This window comes from Pseudorca crassidens, chromosome 1, assembly GCF_039906515.1.
Source record: "Pseudorca crassidens isolate mPseCra1 chromosome 1, mPseCra1.hap1, whole genome shotgun sequence".
In the NCBI taxonomy this organism is placed as follows: Eukaryota; Metazoa; Chordata; class Mammalia; order Artiodactyla; family Delphinidae; genus Pseudorca; species Pseudorca crassidens.
Window position 1 is genome coordinate 134053738 of NC_090296.1, and position 21885 is coordinate 134075622.

Sequence of the window (21885 nt, forward strand, 5' to 3'; positions counted from 1 at the left end):
TGGCTACCTCCCCTGGAAAGCCTGCTTTGGTGTAGATGCCATCGTGAGATCCTCTGGGATGCTTTCCTCCCATGGTGACACCCACATGACTGTGGCTGCTCTTTGAAGCGTGCCTCTGGTCCTACTCTTCCCAGGTTGTAAACTCCATGTTCACAGGGACAGTGTCTGTTCTGTTTGTCATTGTAACCCCAGTGCATAGCACATGAGAGACACTGAACAGGCTGTGTTTGAATGAATAAACAAATGTAGGATTTAATTCTGATCTCCTGTTATTCTACAGAGGGTTCTGTTGATAAAGTTTGCTCCCCTATGTTACCTTGTTTACCATTACAAGAACACTGTGCCCCCTGAGATGGCAGCAGGGTGCCTGGGATTGTCAAGCCCACCTTTGCCACACGTGATCCAACAAGGTAGGTTCTCCCCCTCCTAGTTTGTAAGTTTGTTTATCTGAGAGTTTTTCTAAAGAAATTAAAAATAAAATTACATTCTGTTGAGTATTTGATGATGATCTTTAATAAAGGGAATCACATTATATGAGCTGTCTGGAAACCCTGGGAGCTATGGCCCAATATGGACAAAGCTCTCCATTGCCAGCAAAGGCAGTTTCTGCCCACCCTCAGGCACCACCACTAGAAAAGGTTCTACTGCCATTTGAATCCTTTTTACTGACAATCTCCCTTTACCACTGGGTTTTCAGGAAGCTTGACAGATTTTTTTTTTGTTGTTAAATCTTATTCCTAAGCTTGGAGCATTGTGTTTCCCCTATTTATCATTCTGTCCTTGGTGTAAGTTTCTCCTCAAGGCCACTTTCACTCTTCCAACAGTCAGGCTCAAGTATATCTAAATCAAGACATGCAGGCATTATCAAGGCCCATTTACCTCCACTAATTAAAAGATGAGTGTTAGTGCTAACAGCTGGGCTCTGAGAACAGCATTGGAGCGACAATTACAGCAAAGGGCTTTTCACAGTTTGGCACACTTCTTTTGCATCTTTCCCAGAGAAGCTTACAAAATAAGGCCCCAGCTCCTTATCATGGCATTCAAAATTGTCCACTTCTGGCCCCAAACTAACTTTTGGAAGTTTCATCTTTTTTAGTCCTGTGCACACACTGGATGCATGTGGGCCAGGCAGCTCTCCCCATCTGCAACTTGGTTCACATTTTTCCAACCTATCTGTTGAAATTATATTGACTCTTTTTTTTAATCGAAGTATAGTTGATTTAAAATGTTGTGTTAGTTTCTGGTGTACAGCAAAGTGATTCAGTTTTTTATATATATATATATATATATATATATATATATATATATATACACACACACATACATATATGTATATTATATATATATGCAGTTATATATACATATATATTCTTTATCATATTCTTTTCCATTATAGGTTGTTTACAAGGTATTAAATATAGTTCCCTGTGCTATACAGTAGCACCTTGTTGAGCTATTTTATATATAGTAGTGTGTATCTCTTAATCCCAAGCTCCTAAATTATTCCTTCCCCCCCCTTACCTGTTGGTAACCCCAAGTTTTTTTTCTATGTCTGTGAGTCTGGATGGACCTAGAGATTATCATGCTAAGTAAGGAAGTCAGACAGAGAAAGACAAATATCATACAATATCACGTATATGTGGAATCTGAAAACAAATGATACAAATGAACTTGTTTACATTGACTCATTTTTTATGTTTAAAAATTTTTTTTTATTGGGGTATAGTTGTTTTACAATGTTGTGTTACTTTCTGCTGTACAGAAAAGTGAATCAGCTATATGTATACATATATTCCTTCTTTTCTGGATTTCCTTCCCATATAGGTCACCATAGAGCATTGAATAGAGTTACCTGTGCTATATAGCAGGTTCTCATTAGTTATCTATTTTATACATAGTAGTGTATATATATGTCAATCCCTATCTCCCAATTCATCCCATCCCCCCTTCTCCCCTTGGTATCCATACATTTGTTCTCTACGTCTGTGTCTCTGTTTCTGCTTTGCAAATGAGATCATCTATACCATTTTTCTAGATTCCACATATATGCATTAATATACGATATTTGTTTTTCTCTTTCTGACTTACTTCACTCTGTACGAAAATTTTTAGGTCCATCCATGTCTCTACAAATGACTCTTTTTTTTTATTTGTGGTACGCGGGCCTCTCACTGCTGTGGCCTCTCCTGTTGCGGAGCACAGGCTCCGGACGCGCAAGCTCAGTGGCCATGGCTCACGGGCCCAGCCGCTCCGTGGCAATGTGGGATCTTCCCGGACCAGGGCACGAACCTGTGTCACCTGCATCAGCAGGCGGACTCTCAACCACTACACCACCAGGGAAGCCCTACAAATGACTCTTAAAGTCCGCAAGCACAGCGCCATGCCTTAGCTATTCAACTTAGATTTTAGAGTAATTCCTAGGTGGAGTGTTTGCTTTGAAGAGAATAGATGTTCCCATTGATAATCATTTGAGAATGAAATTACTCCTGGGATGAAGACAAGGGACAAGAAGAGTTTAAGAGGCATTTCTCTTGGAATTGTGTCAAATTGGCACAGACTTCAAGTTGTGAAGACACCCAGAGCCTTTCTGGAGGGATCTATCCTTGGAAAATTGGAGGGATGTAAAAAGCAATGCATGAGTCTTGCCCAGAAAATTCCTAACATCAGATCACACTTTGGCAAATAGTTCAGAGATCCTGGAACTATAATAATATAGAATAATTGCAGTCAGGTAAATGGCAGCTTTTGTTTGTCAATTTGGAGAATAGCAAAATAAACACTTTGCTCAGGAAGAGATGTTGGAGATCCAAATTGACGTTGGAGCTTTAGTTTGCATTTCAACTAGGAACCCGGCAGCTATTCTGGGCACTTCCAGATTATTGTAGTTATTATTGTAGTTTGAGAACAAACCCTACTTGGTCCCCCAAGGCTCTCTGTGTCTGGAATAAACCATGTCACTGCTCTTGTGATCTCATTTAGAACAATAGAATATGTCTTTGTCTTAACAATACTGTGAATCCCATATACTCTTGAAGACAGTTGGAAAGGAGAGGCAAGTGTGCAAAGGGGATAAGGAACCTTCTGGAAGAGAAGAGAAAATATTTAGGCATCTTGCCCTTTTGAAGATCAACGTTGACAGAGCATCTCGCAGGATGGTGATACTCGATGTGAAATGCCAAAGGGCCCCCTCCTCCCAGTAGGAAGTTTAAAATGTGTGACCAAAGCTCAATATGAAAACTAAACTGTTGGCTTCCCTGGTGGCGCAGTGGTTGAGAGTCCGCCTGCCGATGCAGGTGACACGGGTTCGTGCCCCGGTCCGGGAAGATCCCACATGCTGCGGAGAGGCTGGGCCCGTGAGCTATGGCCGCTGAGCCTGTGTGTCCGGAGCCTGTGCTCCGCAACGGCAGAGGCCCCAACAGTGAGAGGCCCGCGTACCGCAAACAAACAAACAAACAAACAAACAAAAATAAACTGAACTGTTTGGGGAGATACTGCTTCTGGACACAGAATGTGGCTGAGGTTAGAATCCTCTCCTAACCAAGCCATGGGGACTGTGCTTTGAGAATCATGGCTCTGCAATAAAAATAAAATCTACAATATTGTCATTGTTTCTCCAGCCTTATGCTGGGCTGAATGGAGCTTAACACCAGGAGGGCTTCTATTCCCTACTCTACACCTGGAGAAGTTCGTGCAGGAGAGAGACTCATGGAACAACAATACACTAGAAGGAAAGACCTGCGGGAAGAGTGATCTGAGGCGGGGAAACAGCACACACTAAAACCCAAGGAAGGGGTGAGTTTGGATCACAGGAGAAAATAGAGAAGTGGCAGGCCCAGGTATTTTCAATATATTTATAAGGCACATGCTGGCACACACACAACCAGTACTCATATCTTGATGCATTTTTTAAATGTTTTATTTTGAAAAAAAAATTGCAGAGTCACAGGCAGTTATAAGGCACAATACAGAGAGATTCCAAGTACTCTCACCCAGTTTCCCCCAAGGGTTACAGCTGGCATAACTACAATACAAGATCACAACCAGGATATTGACATAGATACAATCTACTACCAACAGTTGCCCAGTTTTAAACGCACTCATTTGTGTGCGTGTGTGTGCATTTATGTGTGTTTACTTTAAAACAATTTTATTACCTGTGTAAATTACCTGTCAAGATTCAGAAGAGTTTCATCACATGAATCCCTCTCTCTACTGTTTTATGGTCACAGGCCCCTCTATCCCATCTACCCCTAATCTTGGCAACCACTAATCTGTTCTCGCTCTAATTTTGTCATTTCAACGATGTTCTATAAATGGAATTATCTGGTATGTAACATTTTGGGATTGACTGTTTTCATTCAGCATAATTCCATTGTGATTCATCCAAGTTGTTGCACATATCAATAGTTTATTCCTTTTTATTGCTGAGTAGTATTCCATTGTGTTGATTACTGCAGTTTATTTAACTTTTCACTCATTAATAGTTATTTAAGTTGTTTCTAGCTTTTGGTATTTATGAATAAAGCTCCTATAAATATTCAGGTACAGATATTTGTGTAACCTAAGTTTCTATTTCTCCAGTTCAATTGCTAAGTCATATGGTAAGTACATGTTTAGTTTTATGAAAAATTGCCAAACTCTTTTCTAGAGCATTTCCTGTCAGCAATGTGATGTTATCATTTTAAAAAATTTTATCCATTCTGGTAGTGTGTGATGATATCTCACTGTGGTTTTAATTTGCATTCTCCTAATGGCAAATGATATTAAACATCTTATCATGCTTATTTGCCCTCTGTATATCCCTGTCAGTGAAATGTCTGTCTCTGACTTTGGCCTAGTTTCTAGTTGGATTATTTTGCTTCTTACTTTTTTTTTTTCCAATACATATACATGTATCTACTCTTTTTCAAATTCTTTTCCCATTTAGGTTATTACAGAGTATTGAACAGAGTTACCTGTGCTATACAGTAGCTCCTTGTTGGTTATCCATTTAAAATATACCAGTGTATACATGTCAATCCCAAATTCCCAATCTATTGGGACCTTATTGGATTGGTGTTATTAGAAGTTCTACTGCTGAGTAGCTGAGTAGTCTTAGGTATACAATTGCCTATTTGGTTGAGCTTTTTATTATTTCAACAGTAAAATCACTAAAGAGCAGGTTTACATGGTTTCAGGCTGGATGACTGTGTGTTCAGAATGCCTGAGATGGAGTTGATCTTGGAAAGAGGCTCCATTAATTTATTTGAACACCCAACTCATAGAACAAATGTGTGGATACTTAGCTCCCTAGATTAGATACCTGGCCTCTGGACAATGAGCTGGAGGCTGGAGATAGAATAACTGTATGGCTAATTCAAAAAGAAAAAAAAAAACTCATCTGGACAATGGAATACCTTAGAAATAATGTACTATTTAGTTTTTGTTTTTTTCTAAAAGAAAAACACATGCACAATTGTTACCTCGGATCAGAAGAACATGGGAGTTAGCAGAACGAAGCAGGACACTGTGGAGCTCTTGGGCACAGAAGCCTTTCTGTGTCCCCAGTTTCTTGTTTGTAGGGAATTGGTTTCAGCCTCCATGACCTTCCCTGAGTTCCAAGGGGCAGGTTCAAACAGTTGCTAATAAGGGAAGGGAGGAGATGCAGTGGCAAGAGAAGAGCAGTCAAATGGTGATGCAGCCTTGGGGCCGGGTCCTTGTTCCACCTCACAGGATACACATAGCAATATCTTTGAACTCTTCTGCAGAACTAAAACCCCCAATGAATGGAAGATGTTAACTAGTTGATGAAGCACTCTTCATTCCAGAGAGAAAGTCACAGCTTGATAACCTCGAGAACCACAGAAGCTCATCAGGAGACCACCTGAGGCCAATTTAAAAGAATGCAGGCCCTGCACACAACCTGTTCCTTATCAGAAACCCCACCCTTGAACCACTGCTATACAACTCCTCACAAAATCCCCCCAAGTGGGGACACACAGTTTTTGAGGACGTGAGCCCACTGTGTCCCGCTTTGCCTGGCAAAGCAATAAAGCTATTCTTTTCTACTTTACTCAAAACTCTGTCTCCGAGAGATTTGATTCAGCACTGGTGAACAGAGCCTGAGTTTTCGGCATCATTAGAAAGTCAATAGTGATTGCAAATGAGGGCAAATTAGCCACACTAGTACTATGGAATACCAAGGCATCCTACTGGAATACTGGTCTTGATAATGCTGTATTATTGAAAGTGTGGTGTGGTTATCCTCATATTCTACACTATCAGCTTAGAGGAAGCCAGCAACGGAGGCTGTGGTTCCTTGTGCTTCCTGCTAGAATACCCCCAGGAAGGATCATTGAGGAATAAGTTTGGAGGTCAAATAAAGTATCTTCAGGGAGAGCAGATTAGGCTGCAAAAGAATGGATCTGGTGCTGGAAAGGGCATGTGATTAGGTCCCACTAGAAAGACTAAGAACCATGCCAGGGACCCTCTCCCATCACTTTGTAGGCCTGTGGCCCCTGATCTCATCACCACACTCTGCTCCTGATTTCCTTAACACGTCTTCTAACACTCCTCTGGAGTGTTCTCTGGGAAATAATTTTCATTAATGCACATTACAAAAGATGCTTAGGGCTTCCTTGGTGGCGCAGTGGTTGAGAGTCCGCCTGCCGATGCAGGTGACGTGGGTTCGTGCCCCGGTCCGGGAAGATCCCACAGGCCGCAGAGCGGCTGGGCCCGTGAGCCATGGCCGCTGAGCCTGTGTGTCCGGAGCCTGTGCTCCGCAACGGGAGAAGCCACAACAGTGAGAGGCCCGCATACCGCAAAAGCAAAACAAACAAACAAAAAAAGATGTGTAATTTTATTAATAACCTGAAAAATGGAAATTTAAATGAAAAATATAATACTTTGGAATGAGGAATGATCTTGAACAAGAACAGATGTGACAGATTTGTTTCTAAAGTGTGCACCTTTGTTCCTTTTCAGATTGTAAGGTAGACTATAATTCTCGGGCACAACAGAGATATAAATTATAACTCAGTATTGTGATACTTAAAAATAGCACTGTACAATGGAATTGCAGCTGCTAGACTTCCTTTAGCAGGCTGCATGTGGATGAGGACCCATGTGGGTGTGCCCCATACCCTAGATTTGGAGGCGCCCCCTCTGGCTTTGGAGCTGGAATGCCCTTCACTGCCTGGTGATAGAAGCACAGACACTCAGAGGTGGGAGACATTGACAATGCCCTCTAAGATAACCTTCAAATGACTCATGAATTCTTTACATTATCCTTGGGAAAGAGAAAGCCAAGATTTGTTTGAAAAATCTTTTGAGAAATTTACTCAGTTCTCCCCAGTCCATTTATGCTTTCAATCTGTGCTTTTTTTTTTTTTTCCTTTTATTGAAGTAAAAATCACTGCCTGGTAACTTCCTGACAGAAGCTCTATGCTCCAGAGTACTCAGAAAAAGTTGAAACCTGCGTGCATATGACAGGCTTTTAAAAATGTGAAGGCAGTTCTCGCGTCTTCCTCCCCAAGTTTTCCCTTTTCTAGATGAAATAGCTGCTTCTATTTAGTGAATGTGAGCTGTGCAAGGCACATGCTTGATATGTTACCCGAATTGTCTCCTGAATCCTGTCAAGAGCACTGCCTGGGAGAGATCATTATTGACACTTCAAGATGAGGAAACTGAGGTTCAGAGAGTCTATGGTCTCAGGTCCCCCAGCTGTGTTAAGGCTGAGACCAGAACCACCAACTATTTACTGCAGAGCTGATGTTGCCCTCATGCAGCTTGACCCCATGGCTAAATACCCTCAGTTCCTTTAATCTTCTCCTCATCTCCAGACCCTATATTATCATTGTTCTCATCAACACCTCTGACAGTGGGCATTTCTTGTTTTCTCTGCCTTGCCTCTGGCTTCTGTGAGAATGACTGGTCCCCACACTCAGCCAGAGGGTTACTTAGGAGCTGGCATTTGCATGTGTGACTCCATGACCTTTACCACATTAGACTTAGACAGGGGTGGGAGCCTTACCCAGGCCAAATATAGTCATCATTTGGGATTTTTAAAATTAAAAAAAGTATATTTTAGCTGGAAATTTGAGGTACAGGGCATCCATTTCTGATGATAGTAAATGTTAAGACATAAAAAGTCAGAACTGCTGGCAACCACCTTATAGAGAATAAGAACAGTGATGACAAGCCAAAGGAGCAGAGGTATGAAAGGAAGAGGTGTGTGTGTGTGTGTGTGTGTGTGTGTGCGCGCGCACGTGTGTGTGCGTGTGTGTGTGTGTGTGTGGAGAGAAAGAGAGACAGAGACAGAGACAGAGAAATCAAGAACAGTGTTATTACCAGTGTTTCCTCCTAGTTGTTTCTAATGAAGCTCTGTCCCACTGATGGTATATTCAACATTTGATTTTCACGAGCCAACCTCCTTAATACAGCTGTCATTGGGTTTTTCTTACTGATAAACATCAGAGTCCTAAGACCAAAGTAAGGTATTATATGTGACAGACCCTAAAATGTGGAATTAGCAAAGTGCAGGTGGGGTGGGATGCAGTGAGAATCCTTCTGTTTCATGCTAAGAAGTTAGCTTTGTCTTCATTATGCCACAGCTCAGCAGTTGGTTCAACTATTGCCTGTAGTCCCTTGGGACTCAGACCATATGCCCATGAAGTCTGTAGCTTTAGGCAAGTTGGTATAAAAATGTTGCGATATTGAGTTTGCCAGCTACTCCTTGCCTTCAATAAGGTGCCTTCAATAAGGTGCTGCAAGATAGCTCCAGTGAAGCTGACTTATTTGAAAGCAAATAGGAAAGAAAAAGACTGGTGTATGTACTCAAAAAGTATAATTTTCAAGATCTAAAAGAACATAACTTTCATTCAAGTACATTGTGATCATGTATCAAAGTTTTTCGCCTTCTAAGAAAGTTATGAGAAAGTTTCTTTTTCTTTTCTTTTCTTTTGCTAACTACATATATAGCTAGCAAAAGAAAAACAAACGCTGGACACAATATTGCTAAAGTCAATGAACAGTGGTTGATAGCATTCAGGGCAATTAAGCTATAACCTTTTTAAAAAGGGTCATCTTTTTACTGGACAGAAAGCATTTTCATCATTATAAGACAGAAACTCTTTGCATTGCTATCGAGCAATCATTTGCATTGCAGTTGGGCAAAAATCACTCATAGTTTATCAGTTTTCTACAATCAAACATCAGTCTTTAAAAGGTTGCAAAATATGTGAGGGCAAAGAAATAATAAATGTCCAGATGACCCTCAGATAAGCTTATTAGACAATTCCCTAAGTTGATAACGAAGATCACTCTGTCTCTCTTATTTGTTTGCTTTACTCACAAGTATTAGACTTTTTTTGTTATCAAAACATAATATTTGTACAAAATGAAGCACGTCCTGTGTGGGTCTTTGTAGAAGATCAGCAAATTTTTGCCTTACCCTAATGCTACAGCACTGATTTGAAATCCTGGCATCTTTAATTTTGAATAGAGATATTCTAGAAGAACCAGAAGCATCACAGAAAATCAGATTCACCTTGTCCATACAAGTGCCTATTCCCATTTACCCTCTTCCTTACAGAGACTCCTGGGGACTCTCATCAGCCTGGATCAGCTCTCTTTTGGGCAGCCTGGATTATTTTTTCTCTATTGTATCCCAAAGTAGAGTATCTAAGTCTGGGACTAAGAAACTGAAACTAAAGTGCAAAAACCAGATTCAAAAGGTATGATAAAGCTATATGCAAATGCTGTTGATTGTTGGCAAGCTTAGGAAGGTCATCATTTTCAAACTGATACACAGAGGACTAAGTTTTCATCAGAAGGACTTTGACTGATTAATCCTGATAGTGGTAGCACTCAAATTTTACTGCATATCAGAACTATTAGGGATCATGTTAACAGGTCAATTGCTAAGCCCCATACCTAGAAATTTAGTAGGTACAGGTTAATGCCCACTAATCTACATTTTTATAAGTTTTAATCTTCATGGATTCAGAGGCTTGTGGTCTGGGATACTACTTTAAACCATTCCTTAGGTCTATACTAGATACAAGTACTCACACCACTGTAAATGCAACGCTAGGAGAGCACACTCCTCACAGGAGGGTCTTCCCCATTCTCGCTTTGGTATCTGCCTATTAAAGACAGTGAATGAGGAAAATACAACACTGGACAAAGGATGGGGAAGCCAGGTTGGCTGATGTAAGAATTCATTTCACTATTAAGAAAGTAAATCAACTAATGGGCATCCAGCGGCTTTTTTGACCATACCTTTTCTCTTTACACTCCTTATTGAAAGGAAATGACATATAGTATAACAGTGAACACAATTTGCTATTTCTACTTTTCTGTTTTGCTAAGTGAGAATTTTACTGAACTTGTTTCTTGTTTTTCCTTCACCATTGTACATCAAATATTCTGAGCTTAGTACATTTCAGATTTAGATCATCTATTTCAGATATATAAAGGGCTATATGTAGATTGACTAAGATTAAACTGTACAAGGAATAGAAATACCTCTGAGAGAAAAGAGTGGGCCTAGGAAATTGCCTCTGGATGAACTAGTTATTTTGCATTTAGATCATTCCTATTTGGAAGGGCTGGAGATAAATGCATTTGCTGTAGTACATAATATTAAGAAAAATTATCCAATACTTGAAAAGAAGGGAAATACTCTTGCATGTTACATTGAAGCCATGCTAGAGCAGTACAGGGCATTGTAAACAACATCATGTATATGAGAAGAAGGATACATGTTTACTAGGAATCCAAGGGGTTGACTGTAGTAGAAATATTTTAACTTAATCACCTGATTCATTAGTTTATTTATGTTCTCATCTTCTTCAGGTACATTACCTCTTTCCTTCTGGGGATTGTACAACGCCCAATTCTAATGACGCGGTTCTCATTGTACATATACAGGACTGTGCTTTTCTGTTACAGTAAACTGATCCAGGGGAAAGCGTTCAATTAAAGCTGCACAAAGAATCGAACAAAAAACGTCTTCCCTAGGATTGTTTAAAAATAATATTTCAAAAGAAATCTTTTGAAATCAGGTAATCTCTCCTAGAGGTGAGAGTTGTCAGATATTCAACACAGGATTTGTTAGTTTCCTGGTAATCATTTGTGTCAAAAAAATAATTGTTAGGAAGATCATATCTCATTGCTTACACTTTGATATTGAGACTATTTTTTAATTGAGAAAATGACTCTGTCAAGGTGCAGTTAACAATTTAATTCTAAAGGGAACTAAAAGATGGAATGGGGCAATGATAACAGTGTCAGCTTTGGGCGGGAGGGATGGGTGTGACTCACACATCTGTGGGGAGCTATTCGAGTGAACCTGGGCAAATCCCTTCATCTATATAGTAAGAAAGATTACTTAAGGGTTATCCTGAGGCTCAAGTTAATTGAGGAACTAGCTTCATGCTACAAATACAATGAATGAGAATATGAGGTGAACAGAGTGAGGGGAGCTATCCTCTGGCATGTTCTATCACAGAATAATTCTTTATAACAACAGCTACCAGCTACTCACAGCATGAAATGTGCCAAGAGCCATACCATACACTTCACATATAATTGTTTATTTCATTTAACCTTACTCTCACTCTGTAACCTGGATCTTGTTATCCAAAATCGAAAGACAAATAATCTGAGGCCTAGAAAATTTGAGTAGTCTGAGTAAAGTGCCACCTGAAAGTCCGTGCCTGGCAGTGACACCAAAGCATGAGACATAAAAGGAGACGTTGACAAATTGGACTCCTCATCAGAATTAAAAATCCCTGCTCCATAAAATACCCTGGGAAAAGGACGAAAAGACAAGCTACAGACTGGGAGAAAATATTTCCAAATCATGTATCCAACAAAGGACTTCCATTGAGAATACTTAAAGAACTCTCAAAACTCAACTATTGAAACAAATAATCCAATTAGAAAATGCACAAAAGACATGTACAGACAATTCACGGAAAAAACATGAATATGGCAAATAGGTTGGGCAAAAGATGTTTAGTATCATTAGACAGGAGGGAAATGCAAGTTCAAACTACAGTAAGATGATGCAACACAACTATCAGAAGAACTAAAATTAAGCAAATAAAAGATAACACCAAATGCTGGTGAAAGTATGGAGAAACTGCATCACTCATACATCGGGAATGTAAAATGGTAGTCATTCTGGGAGCGAGTTTGTCAGTTTCTTCAAAAAAGTCAACATGTACTCACCATATAACTCATCCACTGCACTTTGGGCATTTAACCCCGAAAGCGAAAACATATATCACAAGAAAACCTATGCATGAATGCTCGTAGCAACTTGATTAATAATAGCTCAAACCTGCAAACAGCTCAGATGTTCTTCAACAGTACATCTCACGTACCTGCGCCTGAGATAATATTTCATCAAGCGAGCACACACACACACACACACACACACACTCAAGTAAGTGTATGTAAAACTAGTGAAATCGGAATATGGTCAGTTGTTTATTGATGTCACTTTGTTGTATCAATTTCTTGGTCATGTTAATTTACTATAATACATAAAATCTTACCGGGGAGAAAAGTGGGTGAAGGGTACATGGAATCTCTTTACTATCACTGTATAACTGCATGCTGATATTCAAAACTCTTAAAAATAAGTATACACTGTAGAGTAAACACCCTGTGTTCACATCTGGGACTCTGCTTATTTGGTAAGTGACACTGGGCATGTTACCTAAGCTTTCATGGCTACAGTTTCCTCATCTGGAAGATGGGAATAGCCCCAGTAGTACTTAAGTCATAGCAGTATTGATCAAGTGGTGGTAATATGTGTACAGAACTCAGTACATTGCCTAGCACAGAGTCAGCAATCAATAAATTTATTATTATTAAAATAGTAAAAAAGAGTGCTAAGATTTGAATGTGAATCTAATACAAAATTTTATTTTATTAATAGTTAAAATGATGGACATGCTGATTATTCTTTCCTCTAATTTCCTTTAAACATTATCCATATTGGGTGCCATCCCCCCAGATATTCTAATTTAGTTGGCTTGGGGTGAGTTCCCCAACAATTGGCTTTTTGTTTGTTCTTTTTTTAATGCTTCCCAGATGATTCTAATGTGCAGCCTTGGCTAAGTCCCACTAAGTGTGCATAATGGTTACGTTTTTATTTTGTTGGTTTAAAAGTTTCAAGTTGAATTAGTCCCGAGTTTGGTGACATTGCCAGTTTTGTTTTCCCTGCTGTGACTAAGGACACAGTTTCTCAGAGGAATACTCACCTAAATAATTGTAACCACCCCTGGATGCATGTGGCTTTGATGATGGGGTCATTCCTAATCCATAGGAATCAGATTGAGGGAGCATTTTCCCAGGAGGATGCTGGCACACCTCAAGGAAGAATCAGCCACCAGAGCATCGACTCTCAGTTCTGCTAAGACTGGGCAGACATGAATGAGAACACTGAGAGGAGAATTTCTCCCACAGTCACCTATGAAGGACAATTCAGGGCCTCTCTTATAGAGCAAATTATGCTTTTCCATTCATACTAGTAAAAGGCAGACAAAAGACATGGGAAATATTCTAACCAATACCACTTGGCTGCTTTTGGAAGAGAGATTTAAAAAGAAGAAAACCTCTGTTTTTCAGTTTTTTGATATTTTATGTATTCTAACAAAACAGAGGCTAGCACTATGAATTAAAAGCATTTTTTTTGTTTCACTTTCTTTTATTAAAAAAATGTCATGGAATTAATATAAGGACAATCTAACTTATTTACTTATTTCATATAGAACCTCTTGATTCCCCATCTGCCCAACCTCACGCTGAACACACACACACACTGGGGACCTTCAAAGTAGGTGCCACAATCCTCTCCCAGCCCCCTCACTGTACGTGCAGGCCATCCACCTATAAAGAGCTGAAGTGTCCTCTCCAACCTTGAACCTGGATTGGCCCTCAGACTTGCTGTGACCGCACAGCCTGTGACAGCTCCAAGTCTATCCCTTAAGAAGTTTACAAGATTCTGACTTTGTTTTTTGGAATTGTCAACAGGATGCTTGGGCCCCCCTGCTGGAAAGAGGCCATGTGGAGAGGCCTTCAAGAGGAAGTACCATCTAGAGGAAGAGGCTGTGAGCAGGGGAGTCTGGTCTCACCCCAAGTGAGAACCAAAGCCCACATGGGTGTGGGAGGCCTGCTTTGTGACCTTACAGCCCAACCCAGCACCAGCTGACTGCCACCTCCTGAGGGGTTCCTGTGAATGGTGTGGGGAGCAGGACTGTCCAGACCAACCTCAGAAGCATGAGAAATAGGAAGTCATTCTGGTTTTATGCCACTGAGTTTCAAAGTTGTTTGTTAAGCAGCCATATATAGCTGATAAACACATGCCATCTTCCTGATTTTAGGAAGAGCTGATGCAACTCATGGTCACAAATATTTTGATCAGTGCTCATTTGTACTCAGTGTCTAAGAATTCTGTTATGTTTTTCTTAAGAAACATAGCTCTTGATGTTATCAACTTAAACACACAGGAACACATAACACCAACCACCAGCACTGCCCACACCACCAGCACCACCACCAGCAAGAATAACAAAAGTAGCGACTTGCTTTGAGTGTCCAGCTGGAGAATGAGAATCAGTGATTATGTTATAGAATCAGGGATGACTCAACTCAGAGATATAAATGTTGGTTTAAACTCTGGTTTACTGTGCCTGAGATGGGTAGTTCATAGGCTCCATGGCCTGGCTACTCAAGAATGGTTCCTCAACACAGATTACACATTTATTCCCTCAATACTCTTTTTTTTTTTTTTTTGCTAAGTTATATTAATATATATTCATCAATAGATCAATCTGAAAAATGCTGACTTCTGTTAATTACACTATAGGCCTGTGGTAAAAACATGTTTGAAGACAAGCAATGTGAAGAAAGGGAGAAAACATTTCATAGTACAGATGAGATGCCACATAATACAAAGCTGAGACAGAGTAAACTTATTTTGGGCTCCAAAATCACTGGGATGTAGCCATGAAGTTAATACTCATGTTGCTGATGAAGGGTGTCAAACTGAACACTGTGGATTATTCTAGGCCATTAATAACCACAATCTGCTTGGGATAACCATGGCAACACCAGTAGCTAAGTACAGTACAATCACCGTGATTACCATAGAATTAGCACTAAACAAATGTTTATTCTTTTCCTAAACAGAAGTATTATTATGATGAGAACAGTTTCCTATTTATCCCAGGTTTTCTCCTCATCACTCCTGCTCCAAACAATGGGAGGACACATCTTTGCCTGATATTTCTTTCTGATTTCTTTTCCCAAGAACCAAGGAGGGTGCAGGGCTGGCCTTTCATTTCCCTTCCCCTCTTGCCTCAGTCTGACACACTAGAAACCATAAAACACACATTGATCCATTGATCACTATCTGGACGCCAGGATGGGATGCTATGTGCCTTGAAGCTTCAGATTCAAATAACCAACCTGAATTGCTTGTTAATTGAAATCTCGTAAATTTTGATTTCTTTAGTAGTCACAGAGCACAGCCCCACGTGCTCCCAGCATATATGCTTCATGGAGAGGGCGACACATCCAAGCCCAGGGTGTGTTACCTGCCTCTGTCCACCCTTTCATGGTGGGCACCTGACAAAGACACAGCCAGCCAAGGTGTCATGCCGAGGGCCAGCCAGTGGAAGCTGAAGTCTAGTCACAGCCTCTCTGCTTGCTGGCCTTGTGAGCCCTGACGACAGCTGGTACTCAGCTGTCCCCAAAACCCCCTTTCACAGTACCCAGCATTGCATTTCCACAGTGATTGAAGCAATTAGCTGCCGAGCGGCTGATGTACCCCGCAGAGGGCTGGTGGCTCGTCTGACACATCTGGGCACTGAAAGTAATTGAAACAGCTGCTTCTGCCCATATGGCAGCAAAAGCTGGTCATGCAGAGTCTGCTGCCTGGGCTGCACCAACCTCGGGCAAATTAGCCGTCATTAATCCCGGGATCTGACCAGCATATGCAGAACCACTAATCAAGACAGCTGGGGGCAGGGGATGCTGAGAAGAAGAGTCCCTTTAAGATTTCTAAATGACATCCCAGGTTATATATATATATATATATATATATATATATATATATATAAAATAAATAAAACACACAAATCCAAATTACAGCCTTCCTCTTCCTGAGCACTTTCACTCCCCCCTCTGCCCCCCACGCCCGACGAGGACGATCTGTGTCAGCTGGTGTCTTCTGTTAGAGATTGCTAAAATTTAGTACAACTTTCAGCTAATGTAACACTTCTCAGTGCAAGCCTGGCACCCCGTTGATTATAAATAGCTTGGCGCGTGGAGAGTGAGAATGGGGTATTGCGCAGCCTTGGTGCTCTGCTTCTGAAGCCAAGGGAACCACAGTAATCACAGCCCTGATGGGAGAAAGCGAGCCGCACCTGACCCAGGCGGGAGAGCCCAGGTGTTCTGCCTTCCCTCTGGCAGGCACGATGCTGACATTTGGAGGGATTGGGTTTCCATCTCTGGACCTCAAAGGGCTGGGCCATCCTTGATAGGGAATTTATAGACTAGGGTTTGATTGCTGCAAGTGGGCCTTGGTGACAGGTGAGAGGTCAGGTGCCACCTGGAAGGTAAAGGGGAGCTCTCTCATACGTGACACCGAGATTTATGATAGGACGGAGACTGTAGCTTCAAAAGACTGTTTTGCCTCAACTTCTGCGTTGTGGGATGGGGCAGGCGGCTGTCTCATTTACACCCTACCAACGGTGGGTGTCATTATTCAGATGGCTTGTCATTATGCCTGACAACACCCCCATGCATTAAAGAGGTGGTGCCAGAGCGTCTGGGTTGGGGTGGTGAGCGGATGTGTAATCCCAGAGGTGTGAGTGCACTGTGGGCTTTATGCACTGAGTGTGTCACTAACCCCTGAGGCCAGAGGGACAGTCCAGACATGAAGGTTCGTTTCTTTGAGAAATTTCTTAGATTGGAATAAGAAAATAGAGGTGCTGTTAGATTCATCCTCAGTTACCCTGGTTCCTGATTTCATCTCCAAATTCCACAGGGAAATACCTGCTCTGGGACAGGAGCTCTTGTCTCCACTGTCCAGGTCACCTGCCTTCCTGGTGTGGGGAATGTTGACTCTTTCTCCTGATCGTTATTCACTTGTGCTGAGTCGTCTGCTGTGATAACTAGCATAAAACGAATAATAAATAGCTCCTGCTGTATGAGACATTTACTTAATTCTTTGTTTAAATAACTTAAACAGTTGACAGAATTTTTTTTCACCAATCTTGAGGTCATTGTGATGACCATTGTTTTCTGGGACTTTAGGGACTGAAGGAGAGAGTAAAATCACCTCTCGTAAATACAGCAAAATAGCAGTTTGTCAGAATGGCTGCTTTGAAAAACATGGTTAAAGTGAAAGTAACAATTGAAAAATATTTTCTGATATATCATGAAGCCCATTGTAGTTATTATTGTGCAGGATTAATTTTTCTCTTAATGCAGACATCAATGGTCTTTTTTTACTCCCCCCCCCCCACCCGCAGATGTTCCTTTAAGTAGATTCTTGAGGGCAATGGGTATGCCTTCCACATTAACATATATACTGTTATCTTGCCCTCACTTCAGATTTATTCCATTTGACTAAATTGCTTTATTGGCCACTTAAGTACTTACTACCATTTAAAAATAATATTTGTTGCAAAGTAACAATTGCTAATACTTATTAATTTATTTATCTGACAAACATTTATTAAGGACCTACTGTGTGTCAGATCCTTGTCCTCATGGAGCCTGCAATCTAGTGAGGGGTGATAAACGCAAAATACACAGTTTGCTAACTGGCACTTATGGAAGTTAGGTTCCTTAGCCTCCCATAGAGGCAGAGAGACAGGGGCCCTATCCTCAGGGGCTGGCTGGAACAGACAGTACGGTCTGGTAGCCCTGAGTTTTCTCAGGCAGGCACTTTAAGGGGGCTAGGGTCATCTTAGGGACGTGTGGCCTTGAGCTGTTAGAAGCGATGTTAGTGTTTGTTCAAGACTTTATAGGCCAAAGTCGAGGCCTGGTTGAGAAAGGGCTCAGAGGAGCTTGACTGGAGTTTGGTAAAGGATAGAATCGTTGTTGGGTGTGGGATGGGGAGTTGTAGGAGTTGAGGCAGGAAGAAGGGGGTGATGGATGGGGTATGCTGTAAAGTCTTTGTAGATGGAAAACAACTAGAGATTTTGGGCAGTGAAGTGGACTGCTATGTTCATATATTTTAACAGAATGTGCTGACTGCTCTGAGAATTGTCTGAAAGGGACAAGGAAAGAAGTAGGAGACCAGTTAGGAGGTGACCAGGAGATGCTGTGGCTTAAATGGTCATGGTCATTTTGTAAGGGACTTGGGAGGGTTGAATCTGTGCCCATGTTGAAGGTTGAACCAAAGGACAGGCTGAGGAAGCTGATGGAAGGGGTTAAAGAGAGTCGAGCATCCTTCCCAGAGTCAGCCAAGGTTACTGAATCCTTGATCTGTGCCAGACTCTGTCTCAAGCACTTTGTATGCATTATCTCGCTCATTTAATCATCAAACAGTACCATGAGCTGGATGTAAGGATCTCCCCCATGCTACAGCGTCAAAGTAACTTGCCAAGGTCATGTCACAGAATCAGTGGCAGAGCCGGGGTGGGAGGGAACCTGGGACTGTGATTTCAGTGCCCTAGAATTTCATCACTGCTCTCCTTTAAAAAGCCAAGGGGAATATAAAACGGAGAGCTCGTTCTTAATTTGGCTTGGATTTTTCAGCCGTTCCCTTCCGTGTTTTAGCTTCGGCTTCCTGATTGGTGAGAAAGGGAAGGAATGATTCTGATATTATGCTTCAGTTTGTAGACCTTTCATTCCAAAGATGCCTCTATTTAAAAATAACAAAACATGCCTTGCCTCAGTGGTTCTTTATTCCTTCATCAAACTGGGATCCCAATCTCCCAGTAAGTTATCTATTTTTCTCTATTTCCCCATTGACTATACCGTGCCCTCCCATTTCCTTAAAGTTTCTTTTTCATGGGATAAAAGTCCTGACCTAATACTGATAGAATGACTTCATCATGAGATCAACGTTTCCAAACATTATCTAAATAGGAACTGCTAGGACTCAGCTCGCTGAAATTTATTTTCTTCCTGTGACTGTATACCCACACTGAGCTTAGGTGATGCCGTTTAGAGTTACATTTCAAAATTTCTCAAATGTTTTTAAATGGGGGATTCATTTCTTCAGACTCTTACTTGACAGCAGCTAGTAAGTTAAGAGCCCGTGTTCTGGAGTTAAATTGTCTGCAGTTGAATCCTTGCTCTGCGATTCTTAGTTGTGTGATATTGGGTGAGTTCCTTTACCTCTCTGTGCTTATGTGTCCTCTTTTATAAAATGTGATGAATAATATTGATATTAGAGAGTAGTGGTGAAGATTAAATGAGTTAACGTGTAAAGTCCTTAGAACTTGAGCCTAATAAATGCTAAAGAAATGGTAGCAGTTTTAAAACAATAATAATATTATATTATTATTCATCATTGTCATTACCATTACCATCATATAACACGACTGTGGCTAAAATGCACCTCACGGTGTTGGGGTTGATTAAAGACACTCAACTGGAGATCAGTTAAATTGGGGTCGCCCACCTTAACAGTTTAGATGTGTTTTTCATCCAGATACAGGTACACCCTTTGCATATAGATCTTGGAAAATTACTAAAAACATATGCTTTTAAATTATGGTTTTACAGACAATTCAGAGACCATGAGTAATTGTGATTTAGAGTTAATTACTGTTAGTTCTGACTAATAGCGTCGGAAGGGCTTATGAAGGGCTTTCCTATACCCAGCCCTAACATTTACGTGCCCAGGGAAAGAGCACAACTGGAGACCACACACTGAAATATGAGGGAAGGGGTCAGGGTGCACAACCTTAAAAGAATGACATAGCCATTGAGGATATGACATAAACTGGTTAGAACCAACTAGGTCCAAGATAGCAGAAGATTCGACTTTCAGTAGAGCTTAAACCTCATTATACACTCATTGTAATACATTAACATGCTAAATGACACACCCACAGATGACATGACAGTTCTGAGGCTGACCATAAAAGGTCAAAAACTGGGTGGTGGCCAAGTTCCTTTAGATCCCCTCCCCTTCCCCTGAAATAGTCGGAATAATCCTCCCACTTATTAGCCTATGAAATTACCAAGCCCATTAGAAACTAACCACACCATATTATGGGGCCACTCTCACTTTCCAAGCTGACCCCATGCCCTGGGGCCACTCTCGCCTTTTGAGATGGGCTGCATTCTGTCTATGGAATGTGTATCTCTCTAAATAAATCCACTACTTACCTATCACTTTGTCTCTCACTGAATTATTTCTGCAACTAGACATAAAGAACCTGGGCTTCAGTTAAGTCCTGACACCAGGTGAGATTTCAATTAAAAGGCAGTCCCAACATGAGCTTTGTCTGGGTTCAAATCCCATCTGAGTTGTGCAGTTTCAATACCATACATTTAAATATTTAAAAGATAAGATACCCTGGACTGTGAACCCCATGTCAGGGGACAATTATGTCCTCCTGGACTCTAGGCGGGATATAGGATCATTGGAATTGCACCTCATGCTTCCTTTTTGCTCTGTAGGCTAACAGAGCACTTGCCTTCTGTCCCTGAAACCAGAATGACCTTGGATGGCAGGTCCATAGCAATAAGTACTTCAAGGAGCAAGGAAACAGTGTAATGGTTTCATGCTGCTATTGTGGTAGGATCCCTTGTATTAACAGGTCCACACAGCTCACCATCATACCCTGAGACACAAAACTAATAAAAGAGAGCATCTTCCTGCAGATTCCAGAGGAGTCTTATCTACTTGACTTCTCTAGAAATAAACTACAAATGGCCTTTGGGAAAAACAATGTACGGCTCTCCTCAACCCACACACTGGGCTTTCTCCTTCCTTCATCCCTAACTTTAGGCTCCTAGAACGGCACTTTTCAAGAATGAGGGAGAGAAAGACAGAGAAGTGTAATAGTATGGGACAAAGGCAGACTTGAAAATTCTCCTCACCCTTCACAGGTCTAATACTTCTTTTGTCCTTCCATATCTCAACGATGGGCAACATTTTCACTGAAAAATATGCTTCCCTGTTCCATCTCCAGGTTAGACTTAGGTTTTCCTCCCTTGGCATTAGTTCATTCTGCAGAGAGATTTAATTAAGTTGTAATTACAAAAGAAGCAAGAACTAACTGCCCCTTTACATACAACACACTCTACAGATTCTAAGAGTGAAGAAACATCTAATACTGTAAATGAGAGAGATGGACTCAGTTGTTGACTGGAAAAAAAAAAAAAGCACAATGTGAGTTGTGAGTTGAATTTTATTTGGAGCAAAATGAGAACTATAGCCCAGGAGACAGCATTTCAGGTAGCTTTGAGAAACTGCCCCAGAGAGGTAGGGGGGAAGGGCAGTATATATGTGATTTTGGTGAAAGGGGAGTAAATGCAGTCAAGCACATAGTTTTTGCAGAATGTTCCCACTAGTCTCATGAAGGTTACTGTTAGTAATGGGGAGCAGACATAACCATGAAAGATTTTAGTGCTTTTCTAGGTATGAGGAGATGCAAGAATTGGGCTTATAAAATCTTTTCCTGAAAATATCTAACTATCTGAAGACGTGTTCTGCCAGTTTTTCCCAGAAGACAGAGTGCCTCATTCCTGCTCTCCACCCTGAACTCCTTTCAGGGGGTGTTGAAGGTCAGCAGTCAGAGCAGCTTGTGATTTAATCCTCATAGAGGTAGATGGCAAGTGCCAACCTTTAGTTGGCATAGTTAACACACCCCATCCCATTGGCCAAGAGTAGCTTCATTTCAACCATTTCTTTAA